Source organism: Scyliorhinus torazame, chromosome 29 (genome assembly GCF_047496885.1).
Source record: "Scyliorhinus torazame isolate Kashiwa2021f chromosome 29, sScyTor2.1, whole genome shotgun sequence".
Taxonomy (NCBI): Eukaryota; Metazoa; Chordata; class Chondrichthyes; order Carcharhiniformes; family Scyliorhinidae; genus Scyliorhinus; species Scyliorhinus torazame.
This window is the reverse complement of record NC_092735.1, coordinates 10,311,647-10,329,942: the sequence shown is the minus strand read 5'-3', so window position 1 is coordinate 10,329,942 and position 18,296 is coordinate 10,311,647. Positions and strand designations below refer to the sequence as shown.

The 18,296-nt window shown below is 49.8% G+C and overlaps 6 non-coding genes across 6 annotated transcripts; 3 read left to right on the top strand and 3 right to left on the bottom strand.

The window, feature by feature from the left end:
* Nucleotides 1–78: 78 nt before the first annotated feature.
* Nucleotides 79–151, top strand: trnar-ccu (transfer RNA arginine (anticodon CCU)). Its single transcript has one exon. It is a non-coding gene; the product is annotated as a tRNA-Arg (tRNA).
* A 4,955-nt stretch (nucleotides 152–5,106) lies between these two features.
* Nucleotides 5,107–5,179, bottom strand: trnar-ucu (transfer RNA arginine (anticodon UCU)). The gene has a single exon. It is a non-coding gene; the product is annotated as a tRNA-Arg (tRNA).
* Nucleotides 5,180–8,068: 2,889 nt separating this feature from the next.
* Nucleotides 8,069–8,141, top strand: trnar-ccu (transfer RNA arginine (anticodon CCU)). The gene has a single exon. It is a non-coding gene; the product is annotated as a tRNA-Arg (tRNA).
* A 630-nt stretch (nucleotides 8,142–8,771) lies between these two features.
* Nucleotides 8,772–8,844, top strand: trnar-ccu (transfer RNA arginine (anticodon CCU)). The gene has a single exon. It is a non-coding gene; the product is annotated as a tRNA-Arg (tRNA).
* Nucleotides 8,845–11,677: 2,833 nt separating this feature from the next.
* Nucleotides 11,678–11,750, bottom strand: trnar-ucu (transfer RNA arginine (anticodon UCU)). Its single transcript has one exon. It is a non-coding gene; the product is annotated as a tRNA-Arg (tRNA).
* A 6,242-nt stretch (nucleotides 11,751–17,992) lies between these two features.
* trnar-ccu (transfer RNA arginine (anticodon CCU)) lies at nucleotides 17,993–18,065 on the bottom strand. Its single transcript has one exon. It is a non-coding gene; the product is annotated as a tRNA-Arg (tRNA).
* Nucleotides 18,066–18,296: the final 231 nt, after the last annotated feature.

The following is an 18,296-nucleotide window of genomic DNA, read 5'->3' as shown; positions in this document are numbered from 1 at the left end:
TAACACCCTTGAAACTTGAGAAGCTTAACGCATTTCAGAGCTGTCATTTGCTCTTAGATTGGCTGCATGTCAAATGTAGCCCCAGTGGCCTAATGGATAAGGCACTGGCCTCCTAAGCCAGGGATTGTGGGTTCGAGTCCCATCTGGGGTGGTTCTCATTTTTAAACATTCACCCTCTGGCTCATCACAGCCCTGTGTCAACTTTATCTCAATTCAAATTCACTTCAGCTCCAAGCTTGCTCTCTTTAACGAGGCCATTAGGCCCTTCGAGCCTGCCTTGCCCTTCAATGCTATTGTGGCTGATCCTCTATCTCAACGGTGTCCCCTGCGCTCTCGCCACACCCCTTCCTGCCTTTAGAGTCCAGAAATCTATCTACTTCCTCCTTAAATATATATACATTTATTCCACACATTCAACACCCTCTGAATGAAGACATTTCTCCACATCTCAGTCCAAAATGGCCTGCTCTGTATCCTCAGCCTGTGACCCCTTGCTTTAGACACCCCTCCCCCCAGCCAGAGGGAACACAGTCTGTCCAACCCTGTCAGCATTTTATAAATTTCAATTAGATCCCCTCTCATTCTTCCAAATTCCAGGGAATGCAGGTCCAGTTGACTCAATCACTCCTCATCCGCCAATCCTGCCATCCCAGGAATTAGTCTGGTGAACCTTCGCTGCGCTCCCTCTCGGGCAAGTATATCCTTTCTTAGGTCAGGAGACCAAAACTGCCCACAATACTCCAGGTGTGGCCTTACCAAGGCTCTGTACAGCCGCAGTAAGACATTTTTGCTCTTGTACGAACTGGTCTGTAATTCCCCTATTCCCGCGCCTTCCCGTTTTAAATAGCGGAGTTACATTTGCCAACCTCCAAACTGCCGGGACTCTCCAGGTCTCTGTCTCTCCAATCCTGCCCTCTTGCCCTTCCCTGAGTTCCATCGCTCCATCGTTGGCGGCCGTGCCTGGGCCCTATGTTCTGGGATTCCATCCCTAAACCCCTCCAGCTCCCTTCCCCTGTCTCCACAAGATCTCAACACTGCTTAAACCTTGCCCCTTGGCCCTCGGTTTTGATCACCTCTCCTGGTATCTTCCAGGTGAGGCTGGATGTAACATTGTGTTGCAGCACGCTCCTGTGAAGAGCCTTGGGTCGTTAAAGGGGGTGGATAAAGGCAGGTTGCTGTTGTAGATAGCTCCAGGATGTTATTTGCGACAACAGGTTTGACAGGTGAAAATAGTTTCCACTCAGGATGCGCACTTTGAAAGTTGAGAAACATGCAGAGTTTCAGTTTTGTCAATTGCTCTTAGATGGTCCCAGATTGGAAAGAGCAAAGGGGTTGATGTTAAGTTCAGGGCGGGGGTGGGGTTGGGGGGCAAACTCCACCACACACTGACCCAAGGCCAGAACTGAACCCAGATCACTAGTGCCGTGAGGCCACAGTGCTAACCACTGTGCTACCCATCCCACTCCCGGCCTCGTCACCTTGCAAAGATTATCTTCCAGCGTTTACCCAATTGTTCTTCGGGAATCTGCTTTTCCTTCATCTCACTAAAGTCGTCGGGATTTTTAAAGAGAGCAGATTGGAGCTGACGTGAATTTGAATTGAGATTGAATTGAGGGGTTAAATGAGCCAGAGGGAGAATGTTTAAAATTGAGCCTCACCCCAGATGGGACTTGAACCCACAATCCCTGGCTTAGAAAGCCAGTGCCTTATCCATCAGGCCACTAGGGCCACATGCCAATATGTGAAATTTGGACGTCTTGATTGATTGATTGATTTATTGTCACATGGGCCGAAGTCCAGTGATAAGCATTTTTCTGCAGCCAAGGAAACGTACGCAGTACGTACACAGTGGACCAAAAGAATAATCGACAAAGTACATCGACAAATAGTGATTGGTTACAGTGCAGAACAAGGGGCCAAACAAAGCAAATACATGAGCAGGAGCAGCATAGGGCATCGTGAATAGTGTACTTACAGGGACCAGATCAGTCCGAGGGGGAGTCGTTGAGGAGTCTTGTAGCTGTGGGGAAGAAGCTGTTCCTATATCTAGATACAAACAAAGAACAAACAAAGAACAAAGAAAAGTACAGCACAGGAACAGGCCCTTCGGCCTTCCAAGCCCGTGCCGACCATGCTGCCCGACTAAACTACAATCTTCTACACTTCCTGGGTCCGTATCCCTCTATTCCCATCCTATTCATGTATTTGTCAAGATGCCCATTAAATGTCACTAGCGTCCCTGCTTCCACCACCTCCTCCGGTAGCGAGTTCCAGGCACCCACTCCCCTCTGCTTAAAAAAACTGCCTCATACATCTACTCTAAACCTTGCCCCTCTCACCTTAAACCTATGCCCCCTAGTAATTGACCCCTCTACCCTGGGGAAAAGCCTCTGACTATCCACTCTGTCTATGCCCCTCATAATTTTGTAGACCTCTATCAGGTCGCCCCTCAACCTCCTTCGTTCCAGTGAGAACAAACCGAGTTCATTCAACCGCTCCACATAGCTAATGCCCTCCATACCAGGCAACATTCTGGTAAATCTCTTCTGCACCCTCTCTAAAGCCTCCACATCCTTCTGGTAGTGTGGCGACCAGAATTGAACACTATACTCCAAGTGTGGCCTAACTAAGGTTCTATACAGCTGCAACATGACTTGCCAATTCTTATACTCAATGCCCCGGCTAATGAAGGCAAGCATGCCGTATGCCTTCTTGACTACCTTCTCCACCTGTGTTGCCCCTTTCAGTGACCTGTGGACCTGTACTCCAAGATCTCTTTGACTTTCAATACTCTTGAGGGTTCTACCATTCACTGTATATTCCCTACCTGCATTAGACCTTCCAAAATGCATTACCTCACATTTGTCCGGATTAAACTCCATCTGCCATCTCTCCGCCCAAGTCTCCAAAAAATCTAAATCCTGCTGTATCCTCTGACAGTCCTCATCGCTATCCGCAATTCCACCAACCTTTGTGTCATCTGCAAACATACTAATCAGACCAGTTACATTTTCCTCCAAATCATTTATCGCTACTACAAACAGCAAAGGCCCCAGCACTGATTCCTGTGGAACACCACTGGTCACAGGCCTCCAATTAGAAAAGCATCCTTCCATTGCTACTCTCTGCCGTCTATGACCTAGCCAGTTCTGTATCCACCTTGCCAGCTCACCCCTGATCCCGTGTGACTTCACCTTTTGTACTAGTCTACCATGAGGGACCTTGTCAAATTCCTTACTGAAGTCCATATAGACAACATCCACTGCCCTACCTGCACCAATCATCTTAGTGACCTCCTCGAAAAAGATGTGCGGGTCTTCAGACTGACCTGCACGTCTTAGGACTGTGGGAGGAAACCCACGCAGATACGGTGGGGGAAAGGGCAAACTCCACACAGACATTCGCACAAGGGCAGAATTGAATCCGGAACCCTGGAGCTGTGAGGCAGCAGTGCTAACTACTGTGCCACCCGAGCCGCCCCCAAAACATTCATCACCCCAGATGGGACTTAAACCCACAACCCTTGGTTGAGGAAGCCAATGCTTTATCCAGTAAGCCACTGGGTAAACATGCTCGAAGTAAAGACTCCATGGTCCCAGATGACCACAGACTAATTTTTCCTTTGCCCCACGGTATCCATAAGGTAAGGTGGAGTTACGGGGAGTAGGTGGAGGCGTGAGCTGAAGTCAGGTGCTATTTCCAAGGGCCGGTGCAGACCTGATGGGCCGAATGGCCTCCTTCTGCACTGTAGATTCTATGATTCACTGATTCTATGCCGGCCTCGCTCTGCATCACGCCAACTCTCCAGCCAACTCAGCTAAACAATCTGTATTTGGTTGGAACAGGCTCCTGAGAAGAGCCTTGGAGCATTAAAGGGGACATGTAGCCCCAGTGGCCTAATGGATAAGGCACTGGCCTCGTAAACCAGGGATTATGGTTTCGAGTCCCATCTGGGGTGGTGTGTGTGTTTTGAAACATTCTCTCGCACGGGCTCCTCAGAACCTCGCCATTCAATCTCCATTCAAATTCGTTCCAGCTCCAATCTGCTCTCTTCAACAATCCCCATGGCGACAGTGAGCTGAGGGAAGCAGATTCAGTAAAAGCATCGAGGCAATTGGATAAACATTGGAAGATAAGATTTGTTGAGGAAAGAGGAAGGGAGTGGGATTAACTGCAGAGCTCCAGCAAAGAGCTAGGACAGTACAATGGGCCGAAGGGCCCCGTTCGGCACTGTCAGATTCTTGGCAAGTCCACACATCTGAAATGTTGGGCAGAATTCTCCGTTTGAGTCTAAGTGTTGACGCCGGGACTGAATTGCTTGCAGTGCCTGCCCCCATTGGGGGGCGGTATTTGTCAACTATCATCAGAGCCTTGTGTCAACTCCGCTCCGCCGGTGGCGGCCGTGCCTGGGCCCTATGTTCTGGGATTCCATCCCTAAACCCCCTCCAGCTCTCTACCCCTGTCTCCACAAGATCTCAATGCTGCTTAAACCTTGCCCCTTGGCCCTCGGTTTTGATCACCTCTCCTGGCACCTTCCAGGTGAGGCTGGGTGTAACATCGTGTTGGAGCGCGCTCCTGTGAAGAGCCTTGGGACGTTAAAGGGGCTAGATAAAGGCAGGTTGCTGTTGTAGATAGCTCCAGGATGTTGCTAGCGACGACAGGTTTGACAGGTGAAAATAGTTTCCACTCAGGATGCGCACTTTGCAAGTTGAGAAACATGCAGAGTTTCAGGTTTGTCAGTTGCTATTAGATGGTCCCAGTTTGGAAAGAGCAAAGGGGTTGATGTTAAGTTCACGGTGGGGTGGGGTTGGAGGGCAAACTCCACCACACACTGACCCAAGGCCAGAACTGAACCCAGATCACTGGTGCCGTGAGGCCACAGTGCTAACCACTGTGCCACCCATCCCACTCCCGGCCTCTTCACCTTGCAAAGATTATCTTCCAGCGTTTACCCAATTGTTCTTCGGGAATCTGCTTTTCCTTCATCTCACTAAAGTTGTCGGGATTTTTAAAGAGAGCAGATTGGAGCTGACGTGAATTTGAATTGAGATTGAGATTGAATTGAGGGGTTAAATGAGCCAGAGGGAGAATGTTTAAAATTGAGCCCACCCCAGATGGGACTTGAACCCACAATCCCTGGCTTAGAAAGCCAGTGCCTTATCCATTAGGCCACTAGGGCCACAGGCTGATAAGTGAAATTTGGACGTCTTGATCGATTTATTGTCACATGTACCGAGGTACAGTGATAAGCATTTTTCTGCGGCCAAGGAAACGTACGCAGTACGTACACAGTAGACAAAAAGAATAATCGACAAAGTACATCGACAAATAGTGATTGGTTACAGTGCAGAACAAGGGGCCAAACAAAGCAAATACATGAGCAATAGCAGCACAGGGTATCGTGAACAGTGTTCTTACAGGATATACATCAGTGCGAGGGAGAGTCGTTGAGGAGTCTAGTAGCTGTGGGGAAGAAGCTGTTTCTATATCAGGATGTGGGGGTCTTCAGACCTCTGTATATTCTGCCTGGCTCTTTGGCAGGTCCATGAAACAAATTCATCCCAATCCCCTCCTTCTGCGCCTTGCAAATTGTCCCTTCCAGAAGGTCATAACAAATAGGACAGGAGGAGGCCATTCGGCCCTTTCAGCCTGCTCTGCCGTTTAATAAGCCCATGGCTGCTCTGACACTCACTAAGCTCACGTTCCTGCCTTCTCTCCACGTTCCCCTACTCACTTCAGCTGCTCAACTTAAAGGTGCCTCTCCATTAAATATCCATGGATCAAAAATGATAGCGACAAAGTCAAAGAAATGGGAAATACAGGAATCCAAAGGAAGGACCCTGACCCCATCCATTACACACACTGCTGAAAACGCCATGGTGTCGATCTTTAACTGGACATCACTCCAGTGGCGACTCAAACCCGCTCTCCCTGGCTCAGGAGGCTAGGACCTTACCATCCCATCCATGAGGTTCATCGCGCACTGTTACCCACCTAAGGACACGATCAGGTGGTACTCCTCTTGGCTAGATCTGGCCTCTATTCATCCTGGAACGCAATGAGAGCCACTTCTCCTCCACGAAAAATCATCTCTCCCCCTCAGCCCTCATCTCCAACAACGTGTGAAGAATTGACGATTGACTTGTGATTTTCTTCATTACGCCCCTGGTCATGAGGGTTGAGACCACATCCAATCAGCTGCTTCCGTTGCTTCCTGCCGTCCCCCTCGGTAACTGGGCTAAACCTCCTCTGAGATTCCTGCTGTCCCAATGCTGAACACGTCCCTTTTTTCTAGTTGCTCCCAAATCTCTCCTCGCGCCCTCTTGTTCATGAGAACCGAATCCCGGTGCCTCAGCCCGATACCCAACACCCTGATACCCAACACCCTGATACCCAACACCCTGATACCCAACACCCTGATACCCAACACTCTGATACCCAACACCCTGATACCCAACACTCTGATACCCAACACCCTGATACCCAACACCCTGATACCCAACACCCTGATACCCAACACTCTGATACCCAACACCCTGATACCCAACACCCTGATACCCAACACCCTGGTACCCAACACCCTGATACCCAACACCCTGATACCCAACACCCTGATACCCAACACCCTGATACCCAACACTCTGATACCCAACACTCTGATACACAACACCCTGATACCCAACACTCTGATACCCAACACCCTGATACCCAACACCCTGATACCCAACACCCTGATACCCAACACCCTGATACCCAACACTCTGCCCGGCCGTGCCAGCTGATAGTCAATGGCTCTTGCACCCTGGGTACTGCCCCCCTCTCGATCAAATCTGCTGTCACCAGCCCACCCACATCACCAAACCAACTCTTGGACAAGAATTGATCTCATATAATATTCTGTCCTGCACGCGGTCTGTTTGAATTCCCTCCCCCAACCTCTGCACCTTTCTCCCCCCTGTGTGCTTTAGATCGGAATGCTACTTCAAACACCGCTCGTTGACCTCGGTTTGATCACCTCTCCGTATATCTTCCTGAGGCGGCTGGATGGTAAATTGTAGACAGATAGATAGAATTTGCAGTGCAAAAGGAGGCCATTTGGCCCATCGAGTCTGCAATGGAACCTGGAAAGAGCACCCCATGCATCTACCCTATCCCCGTAACCCAGTAACTCCACCTAAACTTTTGTGCACGAAGGGGCAATTTAGCGTGGCCAATCCTCCTAACCTGCACATCTTTGGACTGTGGGAGGAAACCCACGCAGACACGGTGGGGAAAAGTGCAAACTCCACACAGACAGTCACACAAGGGCGGAATTGAACCCGGAACTCTGTAGCTCTGAGGCAGCAGTGCTAACCAAAAACATGCTTCACCCCAGATGGGACTCAAACACACAACCCATGACTTAGAAAGCTAGTGCCTTATCCATTAGGCCACTGGGGCTCCATGCAGTGAATAAAGACTCCATAGTCCCAGATGACCATAGACTAATTTTTCCTTTGCCCCATAGCATCCAAAAGGTAAGGTGGAGTTACGGGGATAAGGTGGAGGCGTGAGCTGAAGTCAGGTGCTGCTTCCAAGGGCCGGTGCAGACCCGATGGGCCGAATGGCCTCCTTCTGCACTGTAGATTCTATGATTCACTGATTCTATGCCGGCCTCGCTCTGCATCACGCCAACTCTCCCGCCAACTCAGCTAAACAATCTGTATTTGGTTGGAACAGGCTCCTGAGAAGAGCCTTGGAGCATTAAAGGGGCTAGATAAATGCAGGCTATCGTTGTTGATGGCACCAAGAATACATTACATTGTGTACTTATGCATGTCCTATATTTCTCTCATGTACGGAATGATCAGTCTGGACTGTACACAGAACAATACTTTTCACTGTACCTCGGTACACGTGACAATAAATTAAATTCAGATTCCAATTCAGGATGTTGTTAGCAATGGCGGGTGAAAATAGTTTCCATTCATGACGAGCACTTTGAGAAACACGAGACATTTCAGAGATGTTCGGTCCCCATCGGCAGCCTAGTTTCAATTGTGCTTTGATTGAGGTTGCGTGACATGTAGCCCCAGTGGCCTAATGGATAAGGCACTGACCTCCTAAGCCAGGGATTGTGGGTTCAAGTCCCATCTGGGGTGGTGTGTGTATTTTGAAACATTCTCTCGCTGGCTCCTCAGAGCCCCTCAATTCAATCTCCATTCAAATTCATTCCAGCTCCAATCTGCTCTCTTCAACAATCCCCGTGGCCACAGGGAGCTAAGGGAAGCAGATTCAGTAAAAGCACCGAGGCAATTGGATGGTAGCTCCAACAAGGAAGCTGTCACAGAGTCGCTTCATCACTCTTCCTGATTCAAATGGCATTGCCTGTGCCCTATCTCCCAAGCTTGGACGCACATCTGGAGCCATCCTCTGTATTGGGGTGGCAGGTTGGTACAGTGGTCAGCACTGTTGCTTCACAAGGCCAGGGGCCTGGCTTCAGTCACTAACTGTGCGGAGTCTGCATGTTCTCTCCGTGTCTGCGGGGTTTCTTCCGGGTGCTCCGGTTTCCTCCCACAGTCCAAAGATGTGCCAGCCATGAACACCTTGAACAGAAAATGCTGGACAATCTCTGCAGGTCTGACAGCTTCTGTGGAGCGAGAAGGGAGCTAATGTTTTGACTCTTTGTCAGCATCTGCGGTCATTGGCTTTTATTGACACCTTGAAACCTGAGAAGCTTAACGCATTTCAGAGCTGTCAATTGCTCTTAGATTGGCTGCGTGTCAAATGTAGCCCCAGTGGCCTAATGGATAAGGCACTGGCCTCCTCAGCCAGGGATTGTGGGTTCGAGTCCCATCTGGGGTGGTTCTCATTTTTAAACATTCACCCTCTGGCCCATCACAGCCCTGTGTCAACTTTATCTCAATTCAAATTCACTTCATCTCCGAGCTTGCTCTCTTTAAGGAGGCCATTTGGCCCTTCGAGCCTGCCTTGCCCTTCAATATAGAACATGGAACAATACAGCGCAGTACAGGCCCTTCGGCCCACGATGTTGCACCGAAACAAAAGCCATCTAACCTACACTATGCCATTATCATCCATATGTTTATCCAATAAACTTTTAAATGCCCTCAATGTTGGCGAGTTCACTACTGTTGCAGGTAGGGCATTCCACGGCCTCACCACTCTTTGCGTAAAGAACCTACGTCTGTCCTATATCTATTACCCCTCAGTTTAAAGTTATGTCCCCTCGTGCCAGCCATTTCCATCCGCGGGAGAAGGCTCTCACTGTCCACCCTATCTAACCCCCTGATCATTTTGTATGCCTCTATTAAGTCTCCTCTTAACCTTCTTCTCTCCAACGAAAACAACCTCAAGTCCATCAGCCTTTCCTCATAAGATTTTCCCTCCATACCAGGCAACATCCTGGTAAATCTCCTCTACACCCGCTCCAAAGCCTCCATGTCCTTCCTATAATGCGGTGACCAGAACTGTACGCAATACTCCAAATGCAGCCGTACCAGAGTTCTGTACAGCTGCAACATGACGTCCTGACTCCGGAACTCAATCCCTCTACCAATAAAGGCCAACACTCCATAGGCCTTCTTCACAACCCTATCAACCTGGGTGGCAACTTTCAGGGATCTATGTACATGGACACCTAGATCCCTCTGCTCATCCACACTTCCAAGAACTTTACCATTAGCCAAATATTCCGCATTCCTGTTATTCCTTCCAAAGTGAATCACCTCACACTTCTCTACATTAAACTCCATTTGCCACCTCTCAGCCCAGCTCTGCAGCTTATCTATATCCCTCTGTAACCTGCTACATCCTTCCACACTATCGACAACACCACCGACTTTAGTATCGTCTGCAAATTTACTCACCCACCCTTCTGCGCCTTCCTCTAGGTCATTGATAAAAATGACAAACAGCAACGGCCCCAGAACAGATCCTTGTGGTACGCCACTTGTAACTAAACTCCATTCTGAACATTTCCCATCAACCACCACCCTCTGTCTTCTTTCAGCTAGCCAATTTCTGATCCACATCTCTAAATCACCCTCAATCCCCAGCCTCCGTATTTTCTGCAGTAGCCTACCGTGGGGAACCTTATCAAACGCTTTGCTGAAATCCATTTACACCACATCAACTGCTCTACCCTCGTCTACCTGTTCAGTCACCTTCTCAAAGAACTCAATAAGGTTTGTGAGGCATGACCTACCCTTCACAAAGCCATGCTGACTATCCCTGATCATATTATTAGTACTAACCAGGCCTGAGTCTGCTTAGCTTCCGAGATCAGACGAGATCTGACGAGAATACTATTGTGGCTGATCCTCTATCTTAAGGGTGTTCTCCTGCGCTCTCGCCACACCCCTTACTGCCTTTAGAGTCCAGAAATCTACTTCCTCCTTAAATATATATACATTTATTCCACACATTCACTACCCTCTGAATGAAGACATTTCTCCTCATCTCAGTCCGAAATGGCCTTCTCTGTATCCTCAGCCTGTGACCCCTTGTTCTAGACACCCCTCCCCCCAGCCAGAGGAATACAGTCTGTCCAACCCTGTCAGCATTTTATAAATTTCAATTAGATCCCCTCTCATTCTTCCAAATTCCAGGGAATGCAGGTCCAGTTGACTCAATCTCTCCTCATCCACCAATCCTGCCATCCCAGGAATTAGTCTGGTGAACCTTCGCGGTGCTCCCTCTAGGGCAAGTATATCCTTTCTTAGGTAAGGAGACCAAAACTGCCCACAATACTCCAGGTGTGGCCTTACCAAGGCTCAGTACAGCCGCAGTGAGACATCCTTCCTCTTGTACGAACCGGTCTGTAATTCCCTGTTTTTCCCCCTCCTTCCCGTTTTAAATAGCGGAGTTACATTTGCCACCCTCCAAACAGCCGGTGCTCTCCAGGTCTCTGTCTCTCCAATCCTGCCCTCTTGTCCTTCCCTGAGTTCCATCGCTCCGTCGTTGGCGGCCGTGCCTGGGCCCTATGTTCTGGGATTCCATCCCTAAACCCCCTCCAGCTCTCTACCCCTGTCTCCACAAGATCTCAACGCTGCTTAAACCTTGCCCCTTGGCCCCCGGTTTTGATCACCTCTCCTGGTATCTTTCAGATGAGGCTGGATGTAACATTGTGTTGGAGCACGCTCCTGTGAAGAGCCTTGGGTCGTTAAAGGGGGTGGATAAAGGCAGGTTGCTGTTGTAGATAGCTCCAGGATGTTATTGGCGACGACAGATTTGACAGGTGAAAATAGTTTCCACTCAGGATGCGCACTTTGAAAGTTGAGAAACATGCAGAGTTTCAGGTTTGTCAATTGCTCTTAGATGGTCCCAGATTGGAAAGAGCAAAGGGGTTGATGTTAAGTTCAGGGCGGGGGTGGGGTTGGAGGGCAAACTCCACCACACACTGACCCAAGGCCAGAACTGAACCCAGATCGCTGGTGCTGTGAGGCCACAGTGCTAACCACTGTGCCAGCCATCCCACTCCCGGCCGCTTCACCTTGCAAAGATTATCTTCCAGCGTTTATCCAATTGTTCTTCGGGAATCTGCTTTTCCTTCATATCACTAAAGTCGTGGGGATTTTTAAAGAGAGCAGATTGTAGCTGACGTGAATTTGAATTGAGATTGAGATTGAATTGAGGGGTTGAATGAGCCAGAGGGAGAATGTTTAAAATTGAGCACCACCCCAGATGGGACTTGAACCCACAATCCCTGGCTTAGAAAGCCAGTGCCTTATCCATTAGGCCACTAGGGCCACATACCAATAAGTGAAATTTGGACGTCTTGATTGATTGATTGATTTATTGTCACATGTACCGAAGTCCAGTGATAAGCACTTTTCTGCAGCCAAGGAAACGTACGCAGTACGTACACAGTGGACCAAAAGAATAATCGACAAAGTACATCAACAAACAGTGATTGGTTACAGTGCAGAACAAGGGGCCAAACAAAGCAAATACATGAGCAGGAGCAGCATAGGGCGTAGTGAATAGTGTTCTTACAGGGAACAGATCTGTCCGTGGGAGAGTCGTTGAGGAGTCTTGTAGCTGTGGGGAAGAAGCTGTTCCTATATCTAGATACAAACAAAGAACAAACAAAGAACAAAGAAAAGTACAGCACAGGAACAGGCCCTTCGGCCCTCCAAGCCCGTGCCGACCATGCTGCCCGACTAAACTACAATCTTCTACACTTCCTGGGTCCGTATCCCTCTATTCCCATCCTATTCATGTATTTGTCAAGATGCCCCTTAAATGTCACTAGCGTCCCTGCTTCCACCGCCTCCTCCGGTAGCGAGTTCCAGGCACCCACTACCCTCTGCTTAAAAAACCTGCCTCATACATCTACTCTAAACCTTGCCCCTCTCACCTTAAACCTATGCCCCCTAGTAATTGACCCCTCTACCCTGGGGAAAAGCCTCTGACTATCCACTCTGTCTATGCCCCTCATAATTTTGTAGACCTCTATCAGGTCTCCCCTCAACCTCCTTTGTTCCAGTGAGAACAAACCGAGTTCATTCAACCGCTCCACATAGCTAATGCCCTCCATACCAGGCAACATTCTGGTAAATCTCTTCTGCACCCTCTCTAAAGCCTCCACATCCTTCTGGTAGTGTGGCGACCAGAATTGAACACTATACTCCAAGTGTGGCCTAACTAAGGTTCTATACAGCTGCAACATGACTTGCCAATTCTTATACTCAATGCCCCGGCTAATGAAGGCAAGCATGCCGTATGCCTTCTTGACTACCTTCTCCACCTGTGTTGCCCCTTTCAGTGACTTGTGGACCTGTACTCCAAGATCTCTTTGACTTTCAATACTCTTGAGGGTTCTACCATTCACTGTATATTCCCTACCATTAGACCTTCCAAAATGCATTACCTCACATTTGTCCGGATTAAACTCCATCTGCCATCTCTCCGCCCAAGTCTCCAAAAAATCTAAATCCTGCTGTATCCTCTGACAGTCCTCATCGCTATCCGCAATTCCACCAACCTTTGTGTCGTCTGCAAACATACTAATCAGACCAGTTACATTTTCCTCCAAATCATTTATCTCTACTACAAACAGCAAAGGTCCCAGCACTGATCCCTGTGGAACACCACTGGTCACAGCCCTCCAATTAGAAAAGCATCCTTCCATTGCTACTCTCTGCCGTCTATGACCTAGCCAGTTCTGTATCCACCTTGCCAGCTCACCCCTGATCCCGTGTAACTTCACGTTTTGTACTAGTCTACCATGAGGGACCTTGTCAAATTCCTTACTGAAGTCCATATAGACAACATCCACTGCCCTACCTGCATCAATCATCTTAGTGACCTCCTCGAAAAAGATGTGCGGGTCTTCAGACTGACCTGCACGTCTTAGGACTGTGGGAGGAAACCCACGCAGATACGGTGGGGGAAAGGGCAAACTCCACACAGACATTCGCACAAGGGCAGAATTGAATCCGGAACCCTGGAGCTGTGAGGCAGCAGTGCTAACTACTGTGCCACCCGAGCCGCCCCCAAAATATTCATCACCCCAAATGGAACTTGAACCCACAACCCCTGGTTGAAGAAGCCAATGCTTTATCCAGTAGGCCACAGGGTAACCATGCTCGAAGTAACGACTCCATGGTCCCAGATGACCACAGACTGATTTTTCCTTTGCCCCACGGTATCCAAAAGGTTACGTGGAGTTACGGGGATAAGGTGGAGGCGTGAGCTGAAGTCAGGTGCTTCCAAGGGCCGGTGCAGACCCGATGGGCCGAATGGCCTCCTTCTGCGCTGTAGATTCTATGATTCACTGATTCTATGCCGGCCTCGCTCTGCATCACGCCAACTCTCCAGCCAACTCAGCTAAACAATCTGTATTTGGTTGGAACAAGCTCCTGAGAAGAGCCTTGGAGCATTAAACGGGCTAGATAAATGCAGGCTATCGTTGTTGTGTACAGAACAATACTTTTCACTGTACCTCGGGACACATGACCATAAATTAAATTCAAATTCCAATTCAGGGTGTAGTTAGCAATGGCGGGTGAAAATAGTTTCCATTCATGATGAGCACTTTGAGAAACACGAGACATTTCAGAGATGTTCGGTCCCCATCAGCAGCCTCTTTTCAATTGTGCTTTGATTGATGCCGTGACTGAATTGCTTGCAGTGCCCGCCCCCATTGGGGGCGCTATTTGTCAACCAATTCATGACGTGCCAATGGGCCAGCACTCTGTCCACGTGAATCGGGACCATTTCTTCTTCTTGCCGCTTTGGATTCGCTGGGGCCGGAATTGGCGCTGGAGAGCTTGACAATGGAGATGCTTATAAACACCCATTGCATCCGAGACGATGGCTCCACGAAGAGCTGCTCCCCCACCCCCCCCTCCCCGCCACAATTTGCGGATGTGGAGCGTGATCGAATGTTGGATGTGGCAGAGGAGAGGTGGGATGCCCTCTTACGCAGGGTGGGCAGGAGGCTGTCACCTCACAGTGGTCAACCGGGCCTGGGCGGAGGTGGCAGAGGCGGTGAGTGTTGAGAACCTCACCAGGCGGACTGGCACGCAGTGATGCAAGTAGGTGAACCTCCTCCATAGGGCAGCTCGGGTGAGTCACCGCCTCGTTTCCCCTGGCATCATTCCTGGCATCACAGTTGAACCTTCGCCACATTGATTGTTGGGTATTTGTGGGCGGATTTCTCCGAGGTCAGTGGTGCACGCTGTCATTTGCCACCTGTAGTGTATTGCAAATCCAATGTGCATGTTGTTCATGTGCACTTCCTATACGGAATAGTACCAGCAGAGGGAGTCTCAAGAATCTGTTTTCATAAAGGGGCTGATGTTTTGTGTGTTCTGGATCACAAACAGGTCACCAACACTGGAAGTGGTGCAACTCTATTTTATTATAAGGTTAACTATATTAACATACTTGAACTGTGGGTAAATGCAAAACCAGCTTTAACTGTTGACCCGTGCCAAGTCCTAACCAGGTGATGCACTCAGCACATGGTGAATGTCTGTGTTGCAGGCTGTGAGCTCTGTGCTCCGAGCTGGCTGCTACTAGAATCAGCCGGAACTCTCCTCTCCCCCATCTTTATAGTGCATGTGCTCTCACTGGTGATTGGCTACGGTGTTGTGTGTGGTGATTGGTCCCACTGCATGTCCATCAGTGTGTGTGTGAGTCTGCACCATAATATACTGGTGTATATTATGACATCCCCCCTTTTATATAAAGAACATGTGCCTGCGTGACAATAAATATCGTGTTGTGAATGTACCTGACTATGAGTGTGCGTGTTACTTACATGACTATGTACATGAGGCTATTCTATTTACACGGGAAGGTGCCTGGTGCAGAGAAATAGGGTGACACACCAACAACGAAATGAACATTATATACAAACTACTGGAACGATGAAACAGGATAACAGAACAGATCAAAGAGTCCAACATCATAAAACTCATAAGACAAGTCTCTGAGGTGGGCGACGAATTCTGGTTGACCGCCTCAAGGGTGGGTCAGGAGCCACCGGCTGAGGAACGGGCTGGGCCACGGCAGAGTGAGGAGGATGCAGAGTATTCGGAATCTCCACATAGTTCAGGTTGGGGACAACAGGAGGGCGTGGCACCGGTGGAGGATCACGTAGCGAGCGTGGAACAAGACGAAGGGCACGCCGATTGCGGCGGCGAATGGAACCATCTGGCAGACGAACCAGGAACGAGCGAGGAGACACCTGCCGAAGAACCACAGCAGTTGCAGAGCAGCCACCCTCCGGAAGATGGATGCGGACGTTGTCATCCGGCGCCAGAGCAGGGAGATCAGTCGCCCGAGCGTCATGCGCCGCCTTGACTGTTCCATCCGCTGAAGGACCGGAACCTGGTCGAGGTCTGGGACGTGAATGGACGGCACTGTGGTCCTGAGGGTGCGACCCATGAGCAGCTGGGCTGGCGACAGGCCCGTGGACAGTGGGGCCGAACGATAGGCCAGCAAGGCGAGGTTGAAGTCGGATCCTGCAAGGCAGCCTTGCAGAGGAGCCATTTGACGATGTGGATGCCTTTTTTCGCTTTGCCGTTGGATTGGGGGTACAGGGGACTGGATGTCACATGCACAAAGTTGTACCACCTGGCAAAGTTGGACCATTCCTGGCTCGCGAAGCAGGGGCCATTGTCCGACATCACAGTGAGTGGGATGCCGTGTCGAGCAAAGGTCTCCTTGCAGGCACGGATGACCGCCGATGATGTGATGTCGTGCAGGCGTACGACCTCCGGGTAGTTCAAAAAATAGTCTGCAATCAGAACATAGTCCCTGCCCTGCGCATGGAACAGGTCAACGCCTACCTTAGACCAAGAGGATGTGACCAACTCATGGGGCTGTAGGGTCTCACGTGGTTGGACCAGCTGGAACCGCTGACAGGTGGGGCAGTTGAGCACAGTGTTGGCGATGTCCTCATTGATGCCGGGCCAGTACACAGCCTCTCGGGCCCTCCAGCGGCACTTCTCCACGCCAAGATGGCCCTCGTGTAGCTGTTCCAAAACGAGCTGGCGCATGCTGTGCGGGATCACGATGCGGTCCAGCTTCAGGAAGACATCATCGACTATGCCAGATCGTCTCTGATATTGTAGAACTGCGGGTATTGGCCCTTGAGCCACCCGTCCGTCATGTGGCGCATGACACGCTGTAGTAGGGGGTCAGCTGCAGTCTCGCACCGAATGTGGATAAGACGTTCATCCGTGACCGGCAGATTGGAGGCTGTGAAGGCCACAGGGGCGTCAACTTGCCAGACTAGCCCCTCTGGGTCACACGGGGTGTTGACTACCCTGGACAAAGCGACGGCTATGATCAGGTCCTTGCCTGGGGTGTATAGGAGCTGGAAATCATACCGCCGGAGTTTAAACAGAATGCGTTGGAGGCAAGGGGTCATATCATTCAGGTCCCCTCTCATTCGTCTAAATTCCAGGGAATGCAGGTCCAGTTGACTCAATCTCTCCTCATCCGTCAATCCTGCCATCCCAGGAATTTGTCTGGTGAACCTTCGCTGCGCTCCCTCTAGGGCAAGTATATCCTTTCTTAGGTAAGGGGACCAAAACTGCCCACAATACTCCAGGTGTGGCCTTACCAAGGCTCAGTACAGTCGCACAAAGACATCCTTCCTCGTGTACGAACCGGTCTGTAATTCCCTGTTTTTCCCCCTCCTTCCCGTTTTAAATAGCGGAGTTACATTTGCCACCCTCCAAACTGCCGGGGCTCTCCAGGTCTCTGTCTCTCCAATCCTGCCCTCTTGCCCTTCCCTGAGTTCCATCGCTCCGTCCTTGGCGGCCGTACCTGGGCCCTATGTTCTGGGATTCCATCCCTAAACCCCCTCCAGCTCTCTACCCCTGTCTCCACAAGATCTCAACGCTGCTTAAACCTTGCCCCTTGGCCCTCGGTTTTGATCACCTCTCCTGGTATCTTCCAGATGAGGCTGGATGTAACATTGTGTTGGAGCACGCTCCTGTGAAGAGCCTTGGGACGTTAAAGGGGCTAGATAAAGGCAGGTTGCTGTTGTAGATAGCTCCAGGATGTTGTTAGCGACGACAGGTTTGACAGGTGAAAATAGTTTCCACTCAGGATGCGCACTTTGAAAGTTGAGAAACATGCAGAGTTTCAGGTTTGTCAGTTGCTCTTAGATGGTCCCAGATTGGAAAGAGCAAAGGGGTTGATGTTAAGTTCAGGGCGGGGGTGGGGTTGGAGTGCAAAGTCCACCACACACTGACCCAAGGCCAGAACTAAACCCAGATAACTGATGCCGTAAGGCCACAGTGCTAACCACTGTGCCACCCATCCCACTCCCGGCCTCTTCACCTTGCAAAGATTATCTTCCAGCGTTTACCCAATTGTTCTTCGGGAATCTGCTTTTCCTTCATCTCACTAAAGTCGTGGGGATTTTTAAAGAGAGCAGATTGGAGCTGACGTGAATTTGAATTGAGATTGAGATTGAATTGAGGGGTTATAATGAGCCAGAGGGAGAATGTTTAAATTTGAGCCTCACCCCAGATGGGACTTGAACCCACAATCGCTGGCTTAGGAGGCCGGTGCCTTACCCATTAGGCCACTGGGGCTACATGCTGATTTATTGTCACCTGTACCGAGGTACAGTGATAAGCATTTTTCTGTGGCCAAGGAAACGTACGCAGTACGTACACAGTAGACAAAAAGAATAATCGACAAAGTACATCGACAAATAGTGATTGGTTACAGTGCAGAACAAGGGGCCAAACAAATCAAATACATGAGCAATAGCAGCACAGGGTATCGTGAGCAGTGTTCTTACAGGATATACATCAGTCCGA